Source organism: Lemur catta, chromosome 8, assembly GCF_020740605.2.
Source record: "Lemur catta isolate mLemCat1 chromosome 8, mLemCat1.pri, whole genome shotgun sequence".
Lineage (NCBI taxonomy): Eukaryota > Metazoa > Chordata > Mammalia > Primates > Lemuridae > Lemur > Lemur catta.
Genome location: NC_059135.1, coordinates 21,445,482 through 21,471,674, shown reverse-complemented (window position 1 = coordinate 21,471,674; position 26,193 = coordinate 21,445,482). Strand labels below are relative to the sequence as shown.

Here is a 26,193-nt window from a genome sequence, read left to right as displayed (position 1 = left end):
TTACTTTCTCTCTCTTTTTCTTCTGGCAGGCACTTCCATGTTTTCCAAAGTACTAGCCTCCTTAAGACACCTAATTAGTGCCTATTGTTTTTCTGCCCTCCAATATGTTGCCCAGCTCATCCTTTGCATGATATACCCTAAATCTGCAGTCACCCACCCCCTAGCCACCGACCGGTACCATCTGTGGCCTGTTAGGAACCAGGCTGCACAGCAGGAGGTGACCACTGGGTACGTAAGCAAAGCTTCATCTGTATTTACAGCTGCTCCCCACCACTCCCATCACCACATAAGCTTCGCCTCCTGTCAGATCAGTAGCAGCATTAGATTCTCATAGGAGTATGAACCCTACTGTAAACTGCACATGCAAGGGAGCTAATTGTGCGCTGCTCCTTATGAGAATCTAATGTCTGATGATCTGAGGTAGAGCTGAGGCAGTGATGCTAGTTCTGGGGAGCAGCTGCAAATACAGATTATCAGTAGCAGAGAGGTCTGACTGCACAATAAATGTAATGTGCTTGACTCATCCCGAATCTCCCTTCCTCCTATCTGGTGGCAAAATTACCTATCATGAAATCGGTCCCTGGAGCCAAAAAGGTTGGGGACCGTTGCCCTAAATGAACAACACTTTGTATATGATTTCTTATCACTTGCCCCAAACAAAACTCAACTATCATTTCTCCTATTACCTGGAACCCTGCCAAAAGCTTTTCAAGAAACCAATTACTTAAATTTGATAAAGCACTGTGCAATTTCTAGCAAAGAACTTAATTAATACTCAAAAACCATGTTTACTCCAATTCAACTTCCTATATCTATCAACTACAAAGTTCAAAGGAACAAAAGAAGCAAAAGTATTCTCTTAAGAGAAAAAGATATGAGCACCAGGGTTGAGATTCTGCGCACCCTATGAAAAACCCTGTACACACACACACACACACACACACACACACACACACAAACACACATACATGTTTATATACAGAGGGAGAAAGAGATTATAGATATAGATATTTTAAGTTTTGTTTTGATGTGATAATAGGAATGAGACAACTTTTTGCTCACCCAGTAATTTACAAACATTGTATTAGTGAACTTCCAAAGAAGTTGGAGATTTGCTTTAAAATAATCTATGAGGGAAAGCATCTTGGGATATAGCTAGAAAAGATTGGCTCTGAATTGATAACTATTGAAGCTAGGTGACAGATACATGAAGGTTCATTAAACATTTACTTCTCTATATAGTCAAATTCCCCATATTAAAAGCCAAGAGGAAAAAAAGAAGAGCAAATCAATCCATCAATCAATCAGTCCAGAGGCAACAGTTTTGAAAATATGGTAATTATAATTCAGAGAGAACTCTGAAAATGGTTAGAATAGAAAACAAATGATAAAAAAGGGAAAAAAAACCCTCTAACAATCTATGACAATAAAAGACCCGGGTAAAATGCAAGTGACTAAGACTATATGTAAAATAAATGAGAAGAACTAAATGTTTAGAAAATACTTTCAAATAATTTCTCACCTCTAGTAAATTTTCATGTTATTTGGTGAATATTTTTAGAGGAACAGCATTTTAATTTTCAAAACAGTGACAAGTTTAAGATGAAGTATATAGGTTACCCATGGCAAGAAACGGTTTAATGGTAATTAAACTATATGGAACCAAACATATTATTGACTCAAAATCCTAATTCTAATAGCCTTGACAATTGCAACACACCTGGAGAGGAATAAAAAAAGCCCATTTACTAAGTTCTCTCTCTACATAACCCATTTAATAAAAGATAGAATGTTTGGCACTGTCTTGACCTATTCTTAAATTAGCCCTAATTATTAAATATTCTTTTTATAAAGAACATGTTTTATATGTTAGGCTGGGATTTTTTTTTTTAGAATAACTATTAAAACTGTTAAAAAGTAATTAGAATTTCCATTCATTTGTCCAACACTTATTAAGTCAGGCAGAGTCACAGGCCTAGAGGCTAGGAAGACGAACAAGGCAGAACCCTTGCCCACAAAGCTTGAGTGGAGACATACAAGGCCTGGAAAGAGCACAAGAGGTAGTTCAGGAAGACTTACAGCATATAGAGCTGGCCAGAGGTTATCCCAGAAATCAACAAACTGCAGCATGGCCCAAAGGTACACTGAAATCAGGATATTAGCCAGAATACAAGAAAAACAAACAAATAAAAAAACAACAAGTATGTGAGTATGTCATTAGTAGATTCAATTCAACTCCAGTATCTATAATATCCTCAAAATAGATACAGGACAGATGATTGGCAATGATCCAAAATAAAGTGGCAGAAGTCATTCACTCTTTTAAACATTTATTGAACTACAAAAAGCTCAAAGTCCAATATAGAGAGAAAGTCAACAATGAATATGGCATGATGACTGCACTAATAGATGTGTGGACTTTGGTACAAGAGGAGTATGAAAGAGGAGATGACCAAAGAAGTTTGGGTGGGTTGGCAAGGCTTTTCAAAGATGACCAAGCTCCATCTTGAAGCATGAAGAGGAGTTCACCAGTCAAACTGGGTGGGAAGATATCCAGGCAGAGGGAATAACATGTACAAATACAATGGATTATGAAAACATGAAGTGCAAATAATTGGTGCTCAGGAACTAGTCACAGGGAAAGTGGAATTTAAGGGCAAGAAACTCAAAACCCTGGGAGCAAACCACAAACTTAGGCCCTGAGGAACTGAGGTACCAAGGTCAGACCAGGACTGACATCAAATGTAAGCCTGTTCTAAACTAGTGAAGTCACCACACAGCTCCTCAGCTCCTAACATCCGCTATGATTAGGGTCCAGAATCTGAGTCCATCAAGGATAGCCAGTTGTCAAGGTCAGAGGTCAGTCTGCAAAGTCAGGCAGGTCATGAAATATATTTCAATAAGAACTAAACTAGCTATATTTTAATAAGAACTTTATAGGCTTAAGGATGGTCTATAAAGAGCCAGTAGAACACATAATTAAGTTAAAGAGAAGTGAAGCTGACTACAACTTACCCAATAATTATGAGAAATGTAGGATTTTTGGTAACATGTCAAATGGGAATTTGTTCTACTCAGTGTTATGTGCCATTTACTGAAACACTTTTTCATGAAATCTGGAAACAATAAATATATACTGAAGGCTTGCTATATAAAAATTCTTGTGTTAAGCTGGGGGAGTAACAGGAATGATAAAGAATGATCCTTACCCCTCAAGAAGTTTACAGCCAAATTAAGGAAATAAAGCAGCTACCTAAAAATACGTACAAATACACAAAGTAGAGTGTCAGAGAGGACCTTTCTTTTATTCACCAATGTATGTTTGCTAGTTTATCCTGTGTTATATTCATGCAAGATTTATAATAATAAAAATACTAATAAGTAGAGGAAAAGACCATTATGGAATCTGTGCTAATAATGGTGGGAATGAAGCAAATCCTCTGACCAAGTCAATTCTAAAACTCTAAGTCTATAGGGTTTGGATCCTAACACACACAATCAATATCCCATATCATTCAAACTACTCAAAGCCCTCAGTATATGAGATGTGAAGAAATATTTAGACCATGTGAATTTACCTATTATGGAGCAAGAGTTAAAAATACCCTTCTTCAAAATTTGATGAGTGTATGAATAAGAAATACCTACTGTCAATTCTATACAAATACCAACAGGATTCATAAATTTTAGTGACAATTGTTTTGGATGGAGTTTTCAGCTAATTAACTTATTACATCCATAAAAATTGTGGACATTTTCACTACCTTTGACAGTTTAAGTTTTCCTTTTTTTATTCTACAATATGTTTGTAAAAAAAAATTTCAAAGGACAGGTTTTGCTTTGCTGGATTATTACCAGTACATTTAGAGTTTCATAAAAGCATTTTATATTTATTTTCTTTCATGTGTCCTCTTATAAAATGGTAATTTTATACCTTTGATACAAGAAAACTACTTTTTAAACCTTTAGTTAAAATGAGCCACATAGTTGAAAAAACTATTAAAAACTATAGCAAGAAGTTAAGATATAACAAAGTTAAATACACCCTTAAGTAATGAAAATACTCTGCTTTTACAGTGTCTGAGGTTTAAATAGCCTGTATAAGCTCTAGTGGAAAGAACACAGATATTGCAGTAAGTCAGGCCTTGGTTTAAACACGCAAACTGACACTTGTCACTTACCAGTTATTCAAGTGCATATGTCTAAGCTACAATAAAGTGAGCACATGCTGTGGAATCCAACCATCTTGATTTCAAATCCTCAAGCTGTCACTTAACCAGCAATGTACCACAGGGCACATTAGTAAGCCTCAGTTTCCCTCTCCTAGAATGTTTCCCTGGCTTAAAAAATTGAGGTGATAAGAACTACTTTCCAGAGCTGCTTTAAGGAGTAAGTGGTATAAAAGTATAAGCACTCAATAAATTCTAGGTCTATTCCTCACTCCTTCTCCAAAGGATTCTCCTAAACTACAGTTTACTCGTAGCAATATTAATTTAGTTCGTATAGTCAGTGTTAGAAAAGTACTCACTAAGTATTTTTAATACAACTTGGAAGAAGGAAATAAACATATATGAGATCTTACAGAAGTAACAAAGTCTACACAAAATATTTTTGAAAAAATCATAAAATGACAAAATACATGAATGAAAAGATGATGTATGATGCTCTAAAACAGGAATATACTTCAGAAGAAAAATCATGACTTTCCCCTAACCTTAAAGTTCTAGGATGGCAGATATGTCTATTTCAGTCACCTGATGTCTTCGTAACACCTAGCACAGTACTAAGTACATAGTAGATGGTCAATTAATATTATATGTAAAAATGAATGAATGAATGAATGTGCTCTCTCCCCTTCAAAAATTAAGGGGTTTCATTCTCAGGAAATCATCGTTTTTACTCATTTGAAAACCTCTGCAATTTCTATGATTTAAAGAAAAACAAGTTCCCTCAACTGTACCTTTTCTAAGTTGCTACATGGTCCCAAGATCTTGTGATGGGCATTATCTGAAAGCCTTTCATACATGAAAAATATTATCGTGGCTTCTCTAATCCGAAAAATTACAATAACATTAGTTTATGTTCAAGTCATATTATGCAACCTTTGCAGCTCTTCCCTATTTGTGTCATGTACTAGCCCTTTTTATTGGATGTCCTTATTTGTCCTCATTTTCTACCTTTCATGATTCAAGGTCCACCCCCAATCTCACTTCCTGAGAGAATATCCCTTCTGACCAATTTTGGCAAAACTAATGGCTCCTAACAGAGCAGTGAAGCTATACTCCAGTGGTAAAAGGAGTGATATGATTTAGCTGTCTCTTCTATTACACTGTACACTGTGACCCAAGAACAATCTTATTCATCTCTACATTCCAGGCACTTAACACAGTGGTTGGCACACAGTAATATTCAGAAAAGGTTTATTGAATCAAGTTGAATTCTACTCCAAATCATTTTTCTTTTTTGTTATAAAAATACTTAGAAACAGCTAATGGTAAAAGCAATTTTTAGAAAACATGTTTAAAATCAAAAGAAGCTCCTCCTTTTATTAAAAGGTACAAAAGAGCAATTAAATATTTTTCAGATTGCATATATTTTAAATAAAAAGGCTTTTGGACACACGTTCTTGTTACCAGCCAAATTTGCCAGTAAGGTAAGTGACACCATTGGCATCTTAGAGTATGAATGGTACATATATTAATATATCAACATTAAATATTAACATATTTCAGTGTGATTTATTTAAATGGGGCTTTGTTAAAAAATCTGGTTTAGGACTTTTTGCACCATATTTTTTTCCAGAAACTATTTTTAAAGTTTTATTTACAAAAGCAGTAAAACTGGAGTTTATTCATCAACTCATGAGAGTCAGCAGTGCTGGGTTCACCATGGTGTAATAAAAGAATGAGAGAGAGGATATCTACTCGGCAAAGGTGTTGCAGCATTAATGATAGGGAAACTGACCTGAGAAAAACACCCGAAACCCACAACATAATCTGTAGAATGAAGTAGGCAATGTGATGTTGGGTCAGGCTGCCAGACAATACAGTGTACTCTATTTAAGAATTATTATATACTGCTGTATCATTTCTTTATATTTTGCCATACATACAGAAGGGTAAGTCTCCTTTCTCAATTATCCTTAAGGAGGTTGCAGCCTTGTTAACGATAGGTGTCAAGATCTCCAAAAGAGATGGACTTTACTCACTGGAAAATGTTGAGACTTTCCGGGATCACTCTGGCCAAGTTCTTAAACTTGAGAAGGTGGTGATTAAAAGTTAGCAAGTGGCTCTGTAGTAGTGAGATGTGGAGTGAAGAATAATTGCTAACCTAAACTGCAGGCAACACCAAATGCTAACGTCACCAAATTACAGAACGCAAGACTGCTTAGTGTAAGGCTCATTACCTCACTAAGAATAGGAATTACCTGGACTTAGAAAAAACTTTTGAATTTGCACCTAAACACTATACTAGTAAATCTTACGTTCAGCCGTATTTCTTAGTATTTAAATAAAACTCCAAATGTAACCATGTAGAGTCCGGGAAAAGAATTTCTGGAATGCTCTGTCTGAATAGTTCATATCCTGCAAATACCTACATCCAAAAAAAAAAAAAAAGGCTGGAAGAAAGCTGCAAATGTTACTAATTTACCAGTACTAAACTACCCCAAAATATAGTTTTAACAATGCAAAATAATATATGACATGAGGTATGATTCACGAAACACAGACTAAAATATCTCTAAATTTCCTTGGACAAGAACGTCATGTGGCTGAAGGTCAGGTGGTTGAAGGGAAGCAGAAGTGACCCTGATTTTGTGATATTAAGGCAGTTCAGGTGAGTGACAGGAAGACTGTTACATATCACACAAACACTACCAGGGAAAGCTCATCTTTGTTACAAATCCCTAAAGATGGTTGGAAATAGCTGGGCTTCCTCAGCAGCACCTACAGGGACTAACAACTTTCAGAGAGACCCCCACTACCCACCTTGAACAGACAGGCAACATTCCAGCAGCCCCTGGCTGTGCTCAAGCAAAGAATTTTAGGAATGGGGAAAGGAATGGCATATTCCCTAAAGAGGTTAGTGTGGAATGGGAGCGGAGGGGGGAGGAAAAAAGGGCACCCTTCACATCCCTGTCAATCAACTATTATTAACTATTATGCTGATGGAATGGAATCTAACTTTACACTGGCTAAGGCTGGCTTTCCTCCAGGTTCAACACTATTGCCAAAAAAGAGACTGTGGTTTTATTAAGTGATCTAGCCTTAACTTCCAAAAACATCTTTCTGTTAATGCAACAGGGAGAGTCTCAATGTAATATTCTCTGATATACATGTACTCTGTAATGAATAAAACCTTCCACAATATCAGTACACTTAAAGTAGTAATTTCAGGTTTTAAAACAAAGAGTAGGGGAAGTCAAATCAATGGAAAACTTGAGCAAATCAAAGGTCTTGATATGCAATATATGGTTAAGATTAACCTAAATAGAGCAGGGAAAGAAATAGTGATTTAAATACTGCCTGTTGCTGCATTCAACTCATTATTCCTGTGGGAACTCTGATTTGCATGCATAAAGGTATGGCAGATCATATGAGGCAGCAAACACTAACTCACATCACTAATAATATTTATAATTCAGAAAGCCTCCCACGTGTGCTTATAAAATTCTAAATACTGATTTTAATACTTCGTAGTTCTTTCCACAAGGTACAAAAATGTAATGTGCATAAATAAGAAAAAGTCCTTTTTATTTAGATCAGTGTGTATATATGTGTATGTATATATGCATATCGTATATGTAAAATGACTATCCATTACTATTTAATTTATATCCTGTCTCATTCCAAAATACTTAAAATCAGCTTTAAAATAATATTCTTTTTGCCAAAAATAATAACCAACAATAACTGAAGATATTCATTAAGTGCTAGTTACATGCAGACTACTGTGCTAAGAGTTTCACAAACATTACCTAATGTGACCTTTAAAGCAACCCAGTGAAATAAGTAATATGTCCCCACTTATAGATGAGGACACCAAGTCTTAAAAAATGTCTGGCAGCTTTGATCCCCCATTGCACTGTAAGGGGTTTCATACCTGTACTACCCTGCAAGAGTGTTCTGGCTCTTCAATCCTTTGGTTAAGACACTTCGATTAAGACTCATCTACCTATGAGATTATAGTGATGAATCTCAAACTTTACCTGTTCAAAACAGAGCTCTTCATTTCAGTCTTCAAGTCCACTTCTTCCGTTATCAGTAAATGACATCATTGTTCACTGGGTCACTTAGGCCAAAAATGAGGAGTTATTCCTTATACTTCTTTTTCCCTCGTGTGCCACTTCCAATCCATCAGCAAATCCAATAGGCCCTACTTCCAAAAGACACTTGGTCACTTCTCACCACCTCCACTGTTCCTGCTCTAGCTGGCTCCACCACCATCTTTCACACAGATCACTTGCGTGCAGGCCGCCTCATTTTTTTTACAGCAACCCCAGGAAATTAATATAGACCAGATGAGATGTGTTTTAAGGACCTCAAAGGAGGTACAAAATGACCAAGAGACAACAGTAAGAACCTTTTGAAATGCTTCAGAGAAGAGGAATGGCGCCAAAGCACCAGACATGGACTAATTTTATAATTTTTAAAGGCAATGGATATGAATTCTTCAAATCTCAGAAAAGTGAAGTTTACCATGAACCCGTTAAAATTGGAAGGTGAGTGTTTCTGTAACAACTTTAAAAACGGTATGATCCAATATGGGTTTACTAAAAGTAGTATTTTTACTGTTGAGGGAATTATTAGACTGGCAGTTTAAAAAATGCGGACTTTGCTCAGTCTGAACTTAATTACACATTTGAAGAAAACTTTCATAATATTCTTGAGGTAAATATGGAGAAATATGTAAGAAATAATATGAGAGGTACATTCATAACATGTTGAACAACCACACCCAAAGAGTGTTGATTAATGAAAGATGTTAACTTGAAAAGAGGTCTCAAGTTGTTATGTCTGCCACAGGGCTACTTTAACAAGATTGAAGAGAAACATGCAAGGCATGTTTGCCAAACCTGTGGATGACACAGCTAACAAGGATACCTGATCCTCTCAATGGCCAAGTCTGGATTCCAGAAATCATCTATCTGAGGAATCCCTAAATAATTAGAGATGTTTAACCAGAAGAAAAAGGACAGGGGAAGGTAGATATGAAAGATCGAGGCTAGAATTATGGAAGATGTAAGATCAAAGTAGCTTGTGCAGAAAAGATCTAAGATCTTGATAAAATTAAGAAAGCTTCATTTCTCTTCCACCACTGTCACTCTAGTGCTAATACGTTTTACTTAACTTTTGCTGGCCTCCTCCACGTCCACTAGTTTCCCTATTTCTTCTCTTCCATTTACCAACCCATTCTCTAAAAAAGAACATAAACCATCTTTTGTAATCTGTAACCATAATGACCTCCTCTACCATTTCAGCGTACAATTATGGTCATATTTAAATTTTTACTTTAAATAGAGCTGGCTAGAGCTCTCACTTACCCCAGGAATACAGTCTACACACCATCCCACAAGGAGCAGTGATAAGGCTTGATTAGTCTGCTTCCAAGGCTACTGGTCTTTTATCATCCAGCAGTGTAAGTCCCCTCCATGATGGTACCATCGTGGCTCACTGTTCAAGCCACAGTGGTTTGATGATCTTGTTTCCCATCATGCCCAGCTCAGTCAAAGGTGCTCTACCTCTGTGGTTTAAACTACTATTACCAGCCACTCTTTGTTAGGGAACAAACTACACTGATGACAGCATCTACACAATTCTAGCATCAGCCTCATGAGCTCAAAAGCTCTTCTCATGAATATTGGTTCCCAGCTGGGGTTCGCCTTTCTGTCCTCAAGGTAATTTTATTTCAGGGATTTCATTATCCTTTCCTGAGGCTGGGATTCAGTCAGTGCCACATAGCTCTACTCCAGCAAAGACCAAGTATTAGTTCTTTCTTTCCGAGAAGGCTCTGGGCATCTTAGGTAAATGAATCTCCCCCTCCAGGACCAGCACAATACAAGGCATTTGCGGGGAGTGGCAAACTTCTATTAATGAAGTCAGAAGAATTTTCTGCTGTAAGACAACGGCTGTGTACCTGCTCTATATTTGTTTAACTAAGAGAGTTATTAATATTAAAATAAAGAAAATGAGCCTTTCTAGATTTAAAGACCTGCTCTACCCTCCCCAACCCTCAAAAAACTAAAAATCAAATTCTACCAAGTCAGTATTGAAAGTTCTTTAAATAGTTGCTAATTGCATATAAGATAAAAATCCAAACTTCTTCCCATGATCCTCAAGAAAATATGTATCATATGGTTCCCTCCTATCTCTCCAGCCACATCATGTGCCTCCTCTTATCCCCCTCACATACTAGGCCCATCTGCCACCTTTTTTGATGAACACATAACAGAACCCAACTTCTTCCTACCTCAGGGCCTTTGCACACATACACTGGTCTCCTGTGCCCTACTGCTATCTGTAGCCCCCCTCCTTACTCTTCAGCTTAAAATTCACCTCTTCTAAATATTCAATGTAAACTAACACCCTGATGTTCTTTTTAAGCATTATATGTGTGCTTACATTTTTAATGTCTTCTCCCATACTAGACTATAAGCTCTATAAGGACAGAGCCATGTCTGTTTTGTTCATTGCTGAAAAGAAAGCTCAGTGCCTGACACATAATAAGCCTCAAGAAGTATTTTATTAAATAATTAGAGGAATAACTAGAAGCGCCCATCAACTGAACCACCAGCTTTATTGTCTTAGACAAAATCTTCATTGTATACCACATATTTTACAGAAAGGATTCCTAACTTAGGAAGAAACATCAACTACATGACCTTTTCTAGTTCTAAAACTATTATAATACTTTATAAGACATAAGCTGCTATATGGATTCTCAGAAGAAAAGGTTATTATGATCTAGGAAGTTAGTAAAGGAAACGTTTGACTTGAAATGGCACAAGATAGAGAATTTTCGAGATGTGAAAATGCGCAAAGGGGAAGCAAAAAGGCAAATGAGAACATCTTGCATGAGATCAGCCTGACTTCATATGAGAGAAGTATGGATTAACAGGTTAAGCAGACATGGTAGAATCAGTTGATAAAAGGTTACAACTAAGTTCTAATTTCTATCTCTTAGGTATTGGAGTGATAAAATTAGGGCGATTCATCTGGCTATGCTGATATGTTAGAGGGAGAAGTAGCTAGAGGTAAAGGGCCAGTAAGGATTTACTAACCTACCATAGCAACTATGAAGCTTGAAGTAGACACAGCAATGATATTGTACATATTTAACAATTATATAAATTGGCACACTGCAGAGAGGCTGCAGTTCCCACAGGAAACAGCAGAGAGTTGGCAAAGGACAATAGTATCAAGGGCATAGTTTCAGAGGCCCAGATGGGTACTCAGCATTTGCCGGGGTGCCAGAACTGCCAGAAGGGTACCATCTTTCCTGTGGGAGCCTGAGCCCCCACTGGCCTGGGAGAAAAGCTTCACAGGAAGATGGAGGCTGAGATGTATGAGCTAAGACAGGCTGGCTAGCCAGTTGATGGTGCATTAGGCAGCAGGGTATAATGAAGCTGTTAGGATGGATAGAGCATAGTTACTCAGTGGACTTGGGAAAAGGGCCATTTCTCAAACCTGTACAAAAGCATTTTAATATTTTAGCAACCAGTATAATCATGTCTGTAAGTACTGGGTGAATATCAGTCCCAGGTGAAGAAAGGCTAGATGAGATGAAGACCCGTAGGAAGAGAGAGGCCAGGATCAAACCAAGAGAAATCTTAAAGTAAAAAAGTAAGATACCAGAGGACAGACTATGAGCAACGAAGAACATTAATTAATCAATTATTCCAAGATTTCAAGTCTGAAGAACTGAATGAGGGAGAGTGTTTTATTAACAACAGAGATAAGGCATTTTAGAAAGAGAATAAATTTGAGTAAAGTGGTATATGAGAAATATGAGTTTTTAAACCGTTGAGTCGAAAAACATTATTGCTATAGTTATTTGTAAACATTCTTAAAGACAGTTAAAAATACAAATTTTAAGCTCAGACCAGAACTCAAAGTTGCACACATTGGGAAAAATCAAGCAAATATCAGTATATTTGTATAAATGTAATAGCTGTAAATAAGCTCTTTAAGTAAGTAAACACTACAATGAATGCTGGATGAATGTACATACAGACAGCTTTCTTTTAGGAAAAAGTAAATTATCATTAAATTAAAACTTAGGATGTTATATAATATAGTAAATAAATCATTCCAAAAAATCCAAGATTCATTTTAAAGAGTGACCCTCAATCCAAGATACATACCAGGCAAATTGGGGTAACTTTTAAAAATATACTTATGCTTGACCAATTAAATGAGAACCACTGAATTAAAACATAAAATGATCTTGTGGAAGAACAAATATAAAGTCAAAATTCGTAAGCTAAAAAAAATTAAAATTTGAATAACCTTTAATGAAGGGAAGTACAATAAAGATTTATCTAGAAATTTAAAGCAGTTTAAACATAGAAGAGTCAAAACTTAAAAAACTATACATATATTTTAATTATACAATTAACTCTTTAATTGTTCAACAGTATACCATAAACATTTTGATATTAAATCTTTAAAATAAGTTTTTATAAAAATTAAAATGTCTTGGAGATTGTTTTCTATCTAGTTTTACTGAAGTTTCTTATGGTAGAAATATATGTTGATGAAAAGTTGAGGAAAAAATTGACATTTCAGTTTATGCTAAGAAGCACATATCACTATTTCACTAGATCTAAAGAAAAATAAGTTATTGCATGTATTTCAGCAGAAGCAAAACTCAGGAAAAATTCCTAGTTTAATATTTCTAGTTCACCTAAAAATATTGTTTCCATTTACTAAAGATATAATTATAGATATTTGAAATAAAATTTAAACATTATGACTTGGAGTAAAAAAAATCCCATTTGGAGTGTTTTTAACTATAGTTGATATTCATTAATAACCCATCTCTGGGTTATAGTAACTACCAAATATTATACAGCCTGAGAAGGTAATTCAGAAGATATGTCCAGAAGAGCCTAGAAGAAGTATTGGATAAGAAGATGTAGCTGAAATCTCAAAAACAAAAACCAAAATCCAGCACCCATTTACAGAAGATATGCTGCTTGATAAAGAAAACATCATACTCTAAACTTGATATGAATTTCGCATGAAAGAAACTTAACAACCACAGGATCAATATAAAAGACTGGTTCTAAAAATATCTTGGAATGCTAAAAATGTCTAAGGATAGCAAATCAAGCTTGGCCCCTCAAAATGAAGCTGCTAATTATATGTAAACTTTGTTTTCTTTTCTTTTTCTGATTATCAAAGTAACAATACCTTGTTATATAAAACTGGTATATACAAAGATATATAAACCAACACCTAAACCTACCCCTACTTTTAACATTTTAGCTTGTCTCTTTGTGTTGTTCCTTTTCATGGAAAGTTGACATTTTACATATATAATGTACATATAATATTTTATATATAAATAAATATATATAATATTAATATATCTTATATACTATTTACCCCTCTATAATAACCTAAGCATTTTCCATGTCATTAAGAAACTCTTCAACATAATTTTTAAAACTATATAATACTCATCTTATGGAATAACCATAATTTAAGTATTATTTCTAAAAATAATTTCCAATAATACTTTAGAGGACCATATTTGTGCATAAACCTCTATCTGTATTTCTGACTAGTTTGTTATGATTAGAGATTTTAAAAAGGCATTATTAGGTAAAAAACAAAACAAAACAACTGGTATGCACACTATAAAAGTCCTGATATATAAAACTGCCATGCAAAATGAGGTGCTAATTTATACTTCCATGACTACTATGTAGGAAAGCATAAATGTTACCAATGTAATGTTATCAATAAAACTAATACAATGTTATCAATGTAAAACAATCTCAGTAGTTTTAATCTCTTTTAATATTGTGAGTAAAACATGGTATTTTATTGTTTTAATGTGTTATTTCATTGGGATGAACATTTCTTTTTTCTTATTTTTAAAGCATTAAAAAGATAGGTTTGTTGTATAAACTATTAACTCCTGAGATTAAATTTTTTAAAAAATTTATAATCAGTTATTGAAAAATAAAACTATTATTTTATTTATATTTAAAGACCAAGAGGTAAAATCAAGACTGATGGCATGCTGTATAAGATGATTAATTAAGTTATTGTGCCAGTTAATACAACTGGGAATCATTCTAAGTTTTCAAGTTTACTATTGTGGTTCTAAAAAATATTCAGTGGTTGGAAAAATCAGATTTACAATGTAAATTGATATATAATATTTTAAAACATTGTATTAGTTAATAATAATATCTAAAGAATTAAAGTAACATTCTATCTCTGCCATAAGTACCAAATAAATAAAATAAAAATAAACTGTGCACTGTTAAGCAAATGTTATGCTATATAACTTGTATGATATACTACGAAATCTCTCTCTCTGGACTATTTTTGTCCTACATTTACATCTTGCTGACAAATATTTTAAATCCCAAGGTTCATTCCTGATTTCACATTTTTAAAGTGTCCAGAAATCTCCACATTTAGCCTTTGTGTGCAATAGATGAGTTATTAAAATGACTTTTAAGATCAGTTGTGCTCTTGAAATTCTATCACTTAGTAAGATATAATTAAACTTAATTAACAAACTCTAAGTCCTCATTCTTTGATATATGAGGGGGAATCTTGATTCCTACACATTAGAGGTTGTTATGAGTATTATAGAACTTGAGGCCTAACATACAGAGGTGTTCAATAAATGGCATTCCCTTTCTCTTAACTTCCAGCTCTTCCCTTCTTCTCCCTATCAGCATGTACTTGTTGACATACAAAACAATTTATTTGTAATCAAATGCTGATAAATGATATAAATACATATTTACAATATCTACCACCAAATATGGTTGAATGTAATCTGCCAAACTATAGGATCACATCAAAGGACCCTTTTCTAAGTCAATATTTAAAAACAAAAAATTCCAATGAATTACAGAGTGCTTTTTGCAAGAGTGATTAAAATAGTTAATATGCATTAAATAAACCTCAGAAAAATCACAGAAGTTGAGTCAGCTATATCATTCTAAATTCGTGGTTCTAGATCTTCATTATGCATCAGAACTATCTGGGGAAATTAAAAAATTATTATAAATACCTTAGCTCCAACCCTGAAGATTTTTATTAAATAGGTATGGGGGGGGTGGAAGCAATGGTATTTTTTTAACATCTCCAGATGATTCTAATGTGCACCTACAATTGAGAACCATTGATCTATATATTAAGAATAAATGTTACAGAGAGTAGAGTGACTTATAAAAATTTACTAAAGAAGCCAGTGAAGAAGCTAGGATTAGCTTCCATTTTTAGGATTTATGGGAAAATCTCATAGAGTCAAAAGTTGTTTGAATGTCTGATATTTTATAACCTGGAAATATTTAAACACATTATTGAGGCAGCCATCACATTTAATTTGCATTTAACCTTATATAAAATGCTGATAGTTAATAAACGGTCACCCTTACTACTGCCACAAATGGTCCTTTCATCACTTAATTTTATTATAAAACTAACATTTCCTTTGCTTCTTACTCTGAAAAAAAGAAAACAAAAAAACTTCAAAGTCTAATGTAAAAGTAGCAATTACCTTTTGCCATATATAAAAAGAAATATGTCTTCATAACTAATCTATTCTATATAAAAATGAACCGAGTAGAAAAAAAATTGTGAATAAATCACTGCCTTAGGTGGTGGGCAAAGAGTTTCCAAAGCAAAGCACTCTCTCACTCTGTCCTGGTTAAAACCTGTTTGTCTGGGGATTGGCTCAGCTGCTCCAGTTCCAGCTTCCCAGCCTTCCAAGGTGCTGACGTGACCTAGGTCATCTCTTTGCTAGAGCTGGATCCAACTAACAAAATCCAACACATGCAGGCACTTGCTTCTCCATTATCCAGTACCTTCAAGGGCAGCAGAGATTCAGGGATTCAGTTACCTCTTCTAGTCTTGCCCTTGACAGTTTTTATCCTCAATCCCTAAACATTGTCCAGAGGTTATCAGGCACATGGACATCAATGATCAGCAGTTGAACTGGCCAAATGAAGAAAAACAAACTATAAATCCAACTGAATATGAGATAGTCAAATTACAGAATTTTATGAAAAATATCTAGTAAACGAACTGAGTTTACTCACATACTGATGAAGATCTGAAGGCTTAAATTGGAAACCTACATGAGGAAAGTCAGTCTTCTTTCCTTCCTTCCTCCCTTCTTTCTTTTCATTTGCAAAGATAATTAAACAGATGGAAGGAGAAAAATGTCTTAAATATTACTATTAGATGCAAATACTATATACACTCCCTGAAAGTTGATTGTCTCTGTCCACATGAAGAGATGCTATTCAAAAATCACATGTCATCCACTTTGCCCTTATAAGCTGTATCAACTATAACTTGAACACAGTATTCTTAAAATTTTGCACTTATCTATAATTTATTAGAACAAACTCAGATCAAGAGCAACATGGGTGATGAAGCCTCATCTTATACTCTCTTATATTAATTTACCACTGAGGATTTGCAAATACTTAAGCTTTCCTCTTCTACCTCTAATTAGCTCCTGATGTTATAGTATGACACACAACTTAAACTATAAACACAAAACAACACAACATTCTTTACCAAGTACATGTTATTACCTCCTCTATGAAAAGAAAAAATGTAATATACAGGAGGTTTAATCTTATTATGAACAAAAGCATGTTTTAATGTCAGCTTTGCTAGTTAGCTAAGTGACCAACAGCACGTTTTTTAACCTCTCTGACCCTTAGTTCTACATCTCCAAAATGAGGGTAATATGGAACCTAACCCATTGTGCTTTTATAGGATTAAATGAGATTTAAAAAAAAAAAACCTGTTGCACATTGTAAGCACTTAATAAATGATACTTATCATTAGGCATATGAGTAAAGGCTCTACTGCTTCAGATTCAGTAAAGAGTAGGCTTTCATTTCTACTGCCATCTTATTTATAAAATTTATACAGTTATCTACAAAAGTAGGTTAGTAGAATAAGTTAGTTTGAGATATGTTTATATTTTAATGTATAGCATTTAAGCTAATTGACACTGAGCACATAGATAAGTCTTCTTATGTCTTCTAAAGCAGTGTTCCTTAAGTGACCTGTGGGAAGGACCATGTTTTTAAATTTCCAATTTATCACATTTGTACAACACAGTAAAAGTCAAATTTGACAAAAACAAAATATAAGTCCCCAATTTTTATTACTTTGTCAAGTTTTTATAAAAGTTTTAAGCATCTATTCAACTTCTATACTTAAGACAGACTGGTAACAAAGACTTTCCAACCGACAGACCACACATTAAGTAGGACAGTTCTAAAGAATACTTGATTTCAGGAATGATGTATACTGACTGTTGTATAATAAAACAAACTAAAATTTAAAACTAAAAATCCTTATTGATGATATTTCACTTATACAAATCTAATTCAAACCTGATATTAATTTAAAAAATAGCAAAATCATCAATATATCATATGGCCACTTGATGAAAACCACATATTTAATATACTGTCCTAAAAGGCTATTTACAAAATCAACAAGAGTTTAACTTAGTAGTGATTTAACATAGAACAGTAGAGAATACCTTCCATACTGTAGAATAGTCACTAAAACTACGAAAACAGCCCATGAGAATAACCTCACAGGTTACATTTAAATTATTAAACAAAGTTCCTCACACTAAACCACCGTACACTTAGGAACACTTGGCAACTTTAACAGAACATGTTGTAGTATTAAAAAAAAAAAAATGGTGGGGTAGGGGAAGGTACCTGTATAAAGAGAAGTCTCAATAATATAAAGCCAACAAATGTTTAGTTTTTAGGTTTTCTTATGGAATATATAATACATATTAGGTATTTTCTTTTCTCATGTTTAACGGCTTCAATATGACCTCATCAGTTTTGGCATTAATGCAAATTAACGAGGTGGGGAGGGGGGGAAAAGAGAAAGAAAGAAACACACGTGCACACCCCTTTATTGAAACAAAATCTCCTATATTCTCTATCACTATGAGAAAAAAATAATACAATGAAACAAAATGAGGTGCATAGAAACCATTCTTATATCCATAATGATAAGTTTTGGTATATCAGTAAATCATTTCATACGTTTCAAGCCTGCTTTTTAAAAAATCTCATAAACCATGAAAATGCTTTCATTGGTGATTTAAAGCACTATGTAGTGACTGGGATTGGAGAGAAATATAAGAGGCAGTCTCTAAATCAGCATTACTCATTATTTCTCCAACCTTAAAAGATTTTTCTTCTTTCAGATGTCAATTTAAAAGTATCTTTACTTACGTAAGTCCAGAAAAGACATAAGAATCGGAATAGATACCTTCACTCCAATCTACCTTAAGAATGCACTAGGAAAAGGGAATATGATATATATTTCCTTTACATTGAGATTTTTCTGATGACTGACACCACCACTATTAATGTTAAGATGATTCTGAGATTACAAAAACAAATTAGTTCAAATGGAGAAGATCCTTCCCTAGGCTGCAAGTTAAATTTATATTTAATGTTAAAAAGCAGTAATTAAAAATGCTTAAATCCACAAATGAAAATAACTCTAAGACTCTAACATCTAAGACCACAATCAGCTATCAAATACATAATCCAACACCTTTTAGAGTATTTTTAATCAGCCTCTGTATTCCACCATACATGAAATACAGTACAGCTTGTTCCATGTTTGGTCCAAGATGCTAATGATAGTAGCTGTGGCAATCAAGTTAGTAGCAAAAATGATAGTACATTCACACCTAAAGTGCAAAGAAACATTTTTTCTTACCACTGTATTCTCACTTCAATTCTGTTTAAAGGACAGGAAATAATGTCATTCTTCCTTTAACAAATAAACCTGCCATTTCAGATAACTGATCCATGACGGGTTACTAATATTCAAAACTGGCACTTAGCAGTGTCACCATGCAAGCCAACAGGAAGCAATTAGACTTGAATCTGCTACATAGATCTTTTTCACTTCTTTTAGATAAAAACCAGGGGAAAAAAAGCTTTTTAAGTTGTGGTGATTTTCATGTTTTCAATCATATTATATTTTCATTAGAATTCGTGCGTGGCATCTTTCAGATGAGACAGATGTGTAATCCCAGAAATACTAACTACTTTCTTTACCCAGGAAACCAAGGCATGGTGCTGTTAGCAGTTGTCTGGGTATCTGTTTGCCCAACTTTTATCCAGCTGGAGCAAAGGTAGTAAGCTCTTGAAGCATAAAGATAACATGGAAAAAGACAAAATTTGCAAATTGAATTTTCAATACTGAATTAAAATGTAAAATACACGTATAGTACTTGACCATTAAATGCAATACAAACGAAATGGGGGAGAGGGGATAAAAACTTACATATTGGGTGCAATGAACAGTGTCCTAGTGGCAGGCACACTGAAGGCCCTGACTTCAGCATTATATAGTGTATCCACATAATAAAACATTTGTACCTCCTTAATATTTTAAGATTAAAAAAATAAAATAACCAGAGCAGTTCACAATTCACCAAGTTTGGAAGTCGTTTTTACCCCTCCTTCTTTGTTTGTTCCCAATGTACAAGAAACATGAAATTTTTAAAAGAAATAAAATGTCAACCTCATAAAATCTCAATAACTTATCATCATAAATCAACAAAAAATGCATAAAAATCCACAGCATACAGCAAAATGAGTTTTAATAAGACTAAATATAATATTTAAAAGAATAGTCTCAATAATTGAATTTATAGAAAAATATACTGTTGATTTAACTAATAATAAAATATTCCACTCTTCCTGTCACATTTCTAGCTAAGTCAGAAAAAGAAAAATTTTTTTAAAAAGGAATTCTTCCTCACTAATATTCCGCTGCTCTCCAGCAGCAAGCAAAACAGCATGCATGAAGACATGGAGATGGAAGCAAGTGAGAAATGGACAGCCAACAAAGGTTCGTTTTTACTCTAGAATATTGTGGAGTAAGCAGTACTGGAAAAATAAGAGAAGTAAGATGGGCAGGGAGCCAAGGAAATAACTGAAGGCTCAAGTCCATATAGTGGTCAGGATAATGACAATATAAATAACAATAAGTAAGCGGGCTCCTATCATACTCCAAATATTATATAGGGGACTTAAATATACAACTGATCCAACAATATTAACACATATAAGCATTCTCACTTTATATGGGTAAGTCAACTGAGGTTCAGGGACATTAATTTATTCACACAGGTCAGTCAGTAGCTAGTTATTCATTTGGGTGAACAATGATAGACTGTGAAAAATGATGACAGACAAATATCACAGCTGCTGGCAATATTTGGATTTGAAGCTAGTGCTGATTGTCTCCAAAGCCTAGACCAACAGCTTAATAAATAATCATAAAAGGATAGTTTTTAAAAATTGTATTAATGCTTATAAAAGATATCCTGATTTATAAAGTCAACAGTCTGAAAAGGAAAGGATTAATGAAAGTTTAGTGGTCACTAAATGAATGTACATTGAATGAAAGAGTACAAGATGACAAGGATAAATTATTAATAATAGAGTTTGTTTAAGGAAAGGATAGGAAATCACTTGAACCTTTCCTATTGCTACCTCCATTCTCTGAAAATAAGTGTCTTCTTACAATAAAATTATTATAAACTTGATCTTCAAAAAATGTTTGTTTTGTAAACTTTGGATAATTAGGGGAAATAAGAATGTTAAAATTTTAAAGGTAGTTTAAATTAAGGAGCTAGTTAAGGTCCATTGAGATGTGTTAAAGATGATAATTGTTACAACTATCATTAAGAGAAACACAACATTTAAATAGCCTCATTGTAAAATTCCTTCTTAGTTACAAATATAGTGATCAGATTTACAAGGAAATGTTAAAATTACTTTGAATTTGCTAAAAAAGTACTATATTTTGAAATGTACTGAATGAAAGTGATGATAATTGTATTATATATATGTTACATAAATAGCATATTCATAAGATTTTTAGTATTTAAAGGAATGTATTTTCTGGATAAAATTGTGTTTGTTTTGTTTTCTTCATTTCATTAAAATTGTGTTTTAATGCTCACACACCTCAGATTCTATTGCAATATACATAAAATGAAAGGGGAAAAAAGAGTTAACTATTCCACTTCTAGAGGTTTTGCAAACTTTCAGAAAAACATTGCTAGTACAGTTAAAACAAAACCTGGTAACCTGTTTTAGGCTACCACACAGTGTTTTAAAAGTTTTGTTTTCCTGTGGTTTTAAAGCTTAGTGTAGTCTCTCTACCACTGCTTCCAACGGACAAGAAACAAAGAGTTAAAACTCAGATACAACAGTAAACCACAGGGCAGAGACAAGGCGCTCACAGCCCATTCCTTAACAAACTTGTTGCTAGTCCTGTCTGCACCATCCTAACTCTCCTATGTTCCCCTGGTCTTGCGCCAAAAGTATCATTTTACTCTAAGTGAAGAAAAAGACTTTCATTCTTCTAATCTTGTACTACTTTCATCTCAACCTTGTAGTCTTGTTTTCCCACATTTTCTAGCTATTGAAATAAAAGCATTCCCCAAAAAATATTCATAAAGGATTGAGAAAGGAAGAGAATGGGAAGGAGGTGTTCTCTTTAAAGATAGCACTCAGTACAGGACACTATTTTAAACACCGATAAGGGCATGCATGGAAGCAGGTACTCTGCTTGTACCTAGTGAATTCAGGTAATACAACCATTGTTCCACGATGCTATGGTCTGGTGACAGGAACCCCAACTAGAACAAGCTTGCCCTGCATTTTCCTTTGCATTTAGATGCCAACTTTGATAAGGTCACGCCTTAAAAGATCCACATAGCATGCAACACACAGATAGCAATAAAGCCTTCAGCCATTCCCATACTCATTTAAGACTGTAAAAAGAAAAGGAAATCAGAAAGACAGTCACATACACAAATAGATTTAAGAGGGCCAACCCATTTGTAACTATACCTATCTAGATCCTGTCACACACCAGGGAGTTAAGAGGAGCCAACAACAAAGGTAGTTGAGAGATTCCCCCCCCTGCTCCCATCCCAGAATTTTCTCAAAGGAGTTCATTGCTTTTCCTCACTGGCTTCCTTTGAGGAGTATCCAAAAGACTTCTCTCCACACTTTGACTGCTTCTTTCAATTCCAGTGACTCCCTGAAATGTCTAATTACTGACCCTGTATTCCCCTGAACCTCCCAAAAGATTTGATTCCTCCTCTACCGCAAAGCTCTCTCTCATGAGCTACCCATAGAAACCAATTCCCCAGACTGCCTTCCCTCCCAATCATTCCCTGAAGATCCAGTCCTCTTCTCCCTCGCTGTTTTCCTTTCCAATGCTTCCCAAAAGTACCTAACCTGACATCAATATTAGTGCAAATACACCAGAGGTTTGCAAAGGGCGGGGGGAATACCACTAGAGTAAAAGAAAAACACACCACATAAACACACACACACACACACACACACACACGCACACACTCTCTCACAAACACAATGAAGAAATGATATTCCAATTCCTGAACTGGTTTTCCCTAACCTTTGTCTATACACAATACATCATATCATCTCCAATATGCCCAAACATTCCCAAATATTTTGATTAAATGGTTTTATCTAAGACATTTAAAGAAATGTACGTGTTTATGTATACATGTGTATATATATTTTTCCTAGCCAAAACAATAAAACTTACCAACTTATAAAATTGTGACCAAAATCAAAAAAGCTTCCTTTTTACTTCCTGATTATCAAACACTGGAAATCAAAATTCTGCAAAACTAACACATAAAACAATGAAAAAACTTCTCGCTAAAACTATTGATAGGTTGGCCTCTTGCTTAACACTTCTCTTGTGAGAATGGTATGCTCTAGCTCAATGCTTAACCAAACTGTTTCAGAAAACTTCATTTCATTCTAAAGTTTACAAAAAGATTCAAGAGTTTCCAAACAACTGCTTTTACATTAGTTTTAAGTTTTGCCTACTTCAGATAAAAACAAGATATCTAGGGCAAAAGATAAATGTACAATCGGTTTGAAAACATTCTATTCTGTCAATATATTTTTATAACCAGCAGTGACAAGAATGAAGTGATTACATTTTTCCTTTTAATATATAAATATAGCTAAACTGTCTTTAAAATTTTAAACTTAATGACTACTTCTCCAAAAGGCACTGCCATAATGATAATATGAATCAAATAATTAGTATTTGAATATTTTTAAAATCAATCCTGTTTTTTTAATCTCTCCTGTGGTTAAAAAAAAATTACAGAAACAGAGAACCAAACCATTTTTTTCCTGTTGAATTTAAGTGATCCTTTCTTGTATTTAAATGAAAAGATGGTCTAACTACTTTCAAAAAAAATATTTGTTTTTAGTAGCTTTTCTATTTCTGATACCAAATATCTAAATGCCCTTGGCCACTTAGAAAATCTAAAAGTGAAGCATCTCAAGTCTGTCTCTCATCTCTATTGTTCGAGTTTAGCACTATGATGAACATACTAAGTAATCACATATTTAAAATGCAGCTAATATGTAATACTTGGACAGAGATACTAAACAGTCTCTTTCCAATTTAAATAAAAAGTATTTCTACAATTTAGATCTGAAAGACAAAAGAAACTTTTAATGCAATTTTCATTCAAAATATCTCTTATGTCACTCATCAAGCAAGCCATTATATGGTAAAGAACATACATATCATGCTATTGATTGATTATAATACGGAAAATAAGAAATTTAGAAATTAACTGTATCACATATAGGAGGCTGAGGTAAGGAGAATGTTCCCATTTGCCAACAGGTCCATTTGTCAATTATGGGCAATTAGCCTGCCCAGATTCTGAAACACTGAGGGTTTCCTCAGACACACACTGAGAGAAGGCCATCACACAGCACTTGGACTGTTAACAAAAGACAGTCAAATAACAGTCCTCAGAAGATACTTTCTAATCCCTTGCCCATAAGAATTTTAAGGCTCAGCAAGCAAAATGAAGAATTATTTCTTACTTGGGCAATATTTATCACATTTATGTCAAGAAAGAGATGATAATTATAAGGTCTCATGGCTTCATAGTTGCTGTTGTCAAAGAGGACCATGTTTGAACCCCTGACAAACCATATGGCTCATTTTAAGTACATGTGCATACATAGATTTTTCTACCTTCCATTAGAATCTCAAAATTCTAACTGAAGAATTGTCTCCAATGTTTCTCTCACTACAGAAAAAGCAGATTTGCTCATCTGTAGTAAGAACCTAACTGGAACGTAATATTAAATAAGTAAGGTATGAAAATCTTGGTTCAAGTTCAGCCATTGCTAGAACTGTATACCTACCTTCATGTATCTGAGTTTTCGTGATATTTTGGATAACTTATCACAGTAATTCTTAGGAGAGAAAAAATAATTAATCACACAGTGCACATACATACTTCTAAACTCCTTGGAGGGATCACAAAGATCTCGACCTAGACCCTTCTTGACATTTTAGAGAACTACAAAGAATAATGGAACATAGTAGAGCAAAGTACATGGTGAACTGGAAGTCAAATGACTTGAAGTTTATCTATGCATTGTGTAGCCTGGGACAATTCATCAGCTTCTCTGGGTCTCAATTTTCAAATCTCTAAAACAAAAGAGATTGTGGTATGTCTCAAAAGCTGTTATTAATTTTAATTGAAATATAAACAATCAGGCATAATGCTACAGTGACACCACATAGAACAGTCAAAAGAATGAAATGAATACAAATTGGGGAAAAAAATCATTCAATTTACTATATAGCAACCCACAAGGTATTATCCTTTTCAGTATTTAATGAGATCCCCCAAAGTATTCAAAATGGGTGCTTTGTCTAATGTCAACTAGGATAACCTAACTACTAAGAAATGAAATAATAAGGACTATGTGAGATGTAGATTTATTCACTGGAAAGTAGGTGGTTTTTATCGAACAGAAGTATGACCAAGCTTTAGAAATTTTTAAAAATTTTTTCTGCATTTACACAGTATAAAATAACCTTGCTTACATTAGCTTAATGTGCTACTTTTGCCATCCCCAATGACCTGTGGTCATCATGAGCAGATTGAAGTGTATGAAAAGACATAGGGATCAGCTTTTAAAAACCCTTCCTAACGTGGCCCACAATTTCAGAGAGCTGAGCTACATGTTGAGCTACTGAACTGATGTGACCTGAGATCTGATCCCACTGCAGTAGCCTTCGGGCTACAGTGGTAGTGTTACTTTACCAAAATAAACCCCTCCTCAATTGGAAAACGTTCCAAGAGTGCTTCCAGGTGCCAACTTCTACTCTTCTAGAATAAAATTCCACTAACAAAGTTAATACAGCTTTGAACTGTTTTTCTTTAAAAGAAGGTACATATATTTAGATTCTACTCATCCAAATCCAATCTCAAAGAATACATGAAAACACACTGCTTTTTTATATATATAAAAGCAATACATGCTCATTGTAAAAAATTTGGAAGATCTAGAAAAGAGTAGAGATAAAACAAAAATCAGAAAGAACCTAATACTCAAAAATTACCACTATTAACATTTGGTGTATATTCTTCCCATCTTTTCTCTATGCAATATACATGTATTTATACATGACAGGCTTTTATTTATAAATTTAAGATCCTTCTATAAAAACTTTTGTAACCTTTTTAATTTACATATTTTGAAAAATTGTCATGCCATAATTATTTTATTAGCAGATGGTCTTTAATAGCTGCATTTTATTCTATCCAATGCATACACTATTTTTTAAAACAATTAACCATTATTTGAAATATTTAGTTAATTTTCCATATTACTCACTTTGGGGAGATTATTATATTAAAAGTGATTAAACAGTTAAACAGTTGATCCTACCATACTCTCAGTAAGTGAAAAATGTAAGCAGACACAAAAGTATAGCTGTGAACATTTTGTAATCAATCCTCCCCATTAATTTTATCCAAATAAATCAAATATAGGTAGTGGCAAACTGTGCACACTGTCTTGTTAATATTCAT

At 34.0% G+C, this 26,193-nt stretch overlaps 1 protein-coding gene across 8 annotated transcripts in view; it reads right to left on the bottom strand.

Moving 5' to 3' along the window:
• IKZF2 (IKAROS family zinc finger 2) overlaps nucleotides 1-26,193 on the bottom strand; it is a 142,153-nt gene that overhangs the window by 73,382 nt on the left and 42,578 nt on the right. Inside the window, exon 1 of one of the 8 annotated variants that reach the window (XM_045560332.1) lies at nucleotides 8,210-8,311. The exons of the other annotated variants lie outside the window; for them this stretch is intronic. The gene's annotated coding sequence lies outside the window, so the exon portion shown is untranslated. Of the gene's footprint in view, nucleotides 1-8,209; nucleotides 8,312-26,193 lie in introns of those variants that run through there. 8 annotated transcript variants of the gene reach the window in all.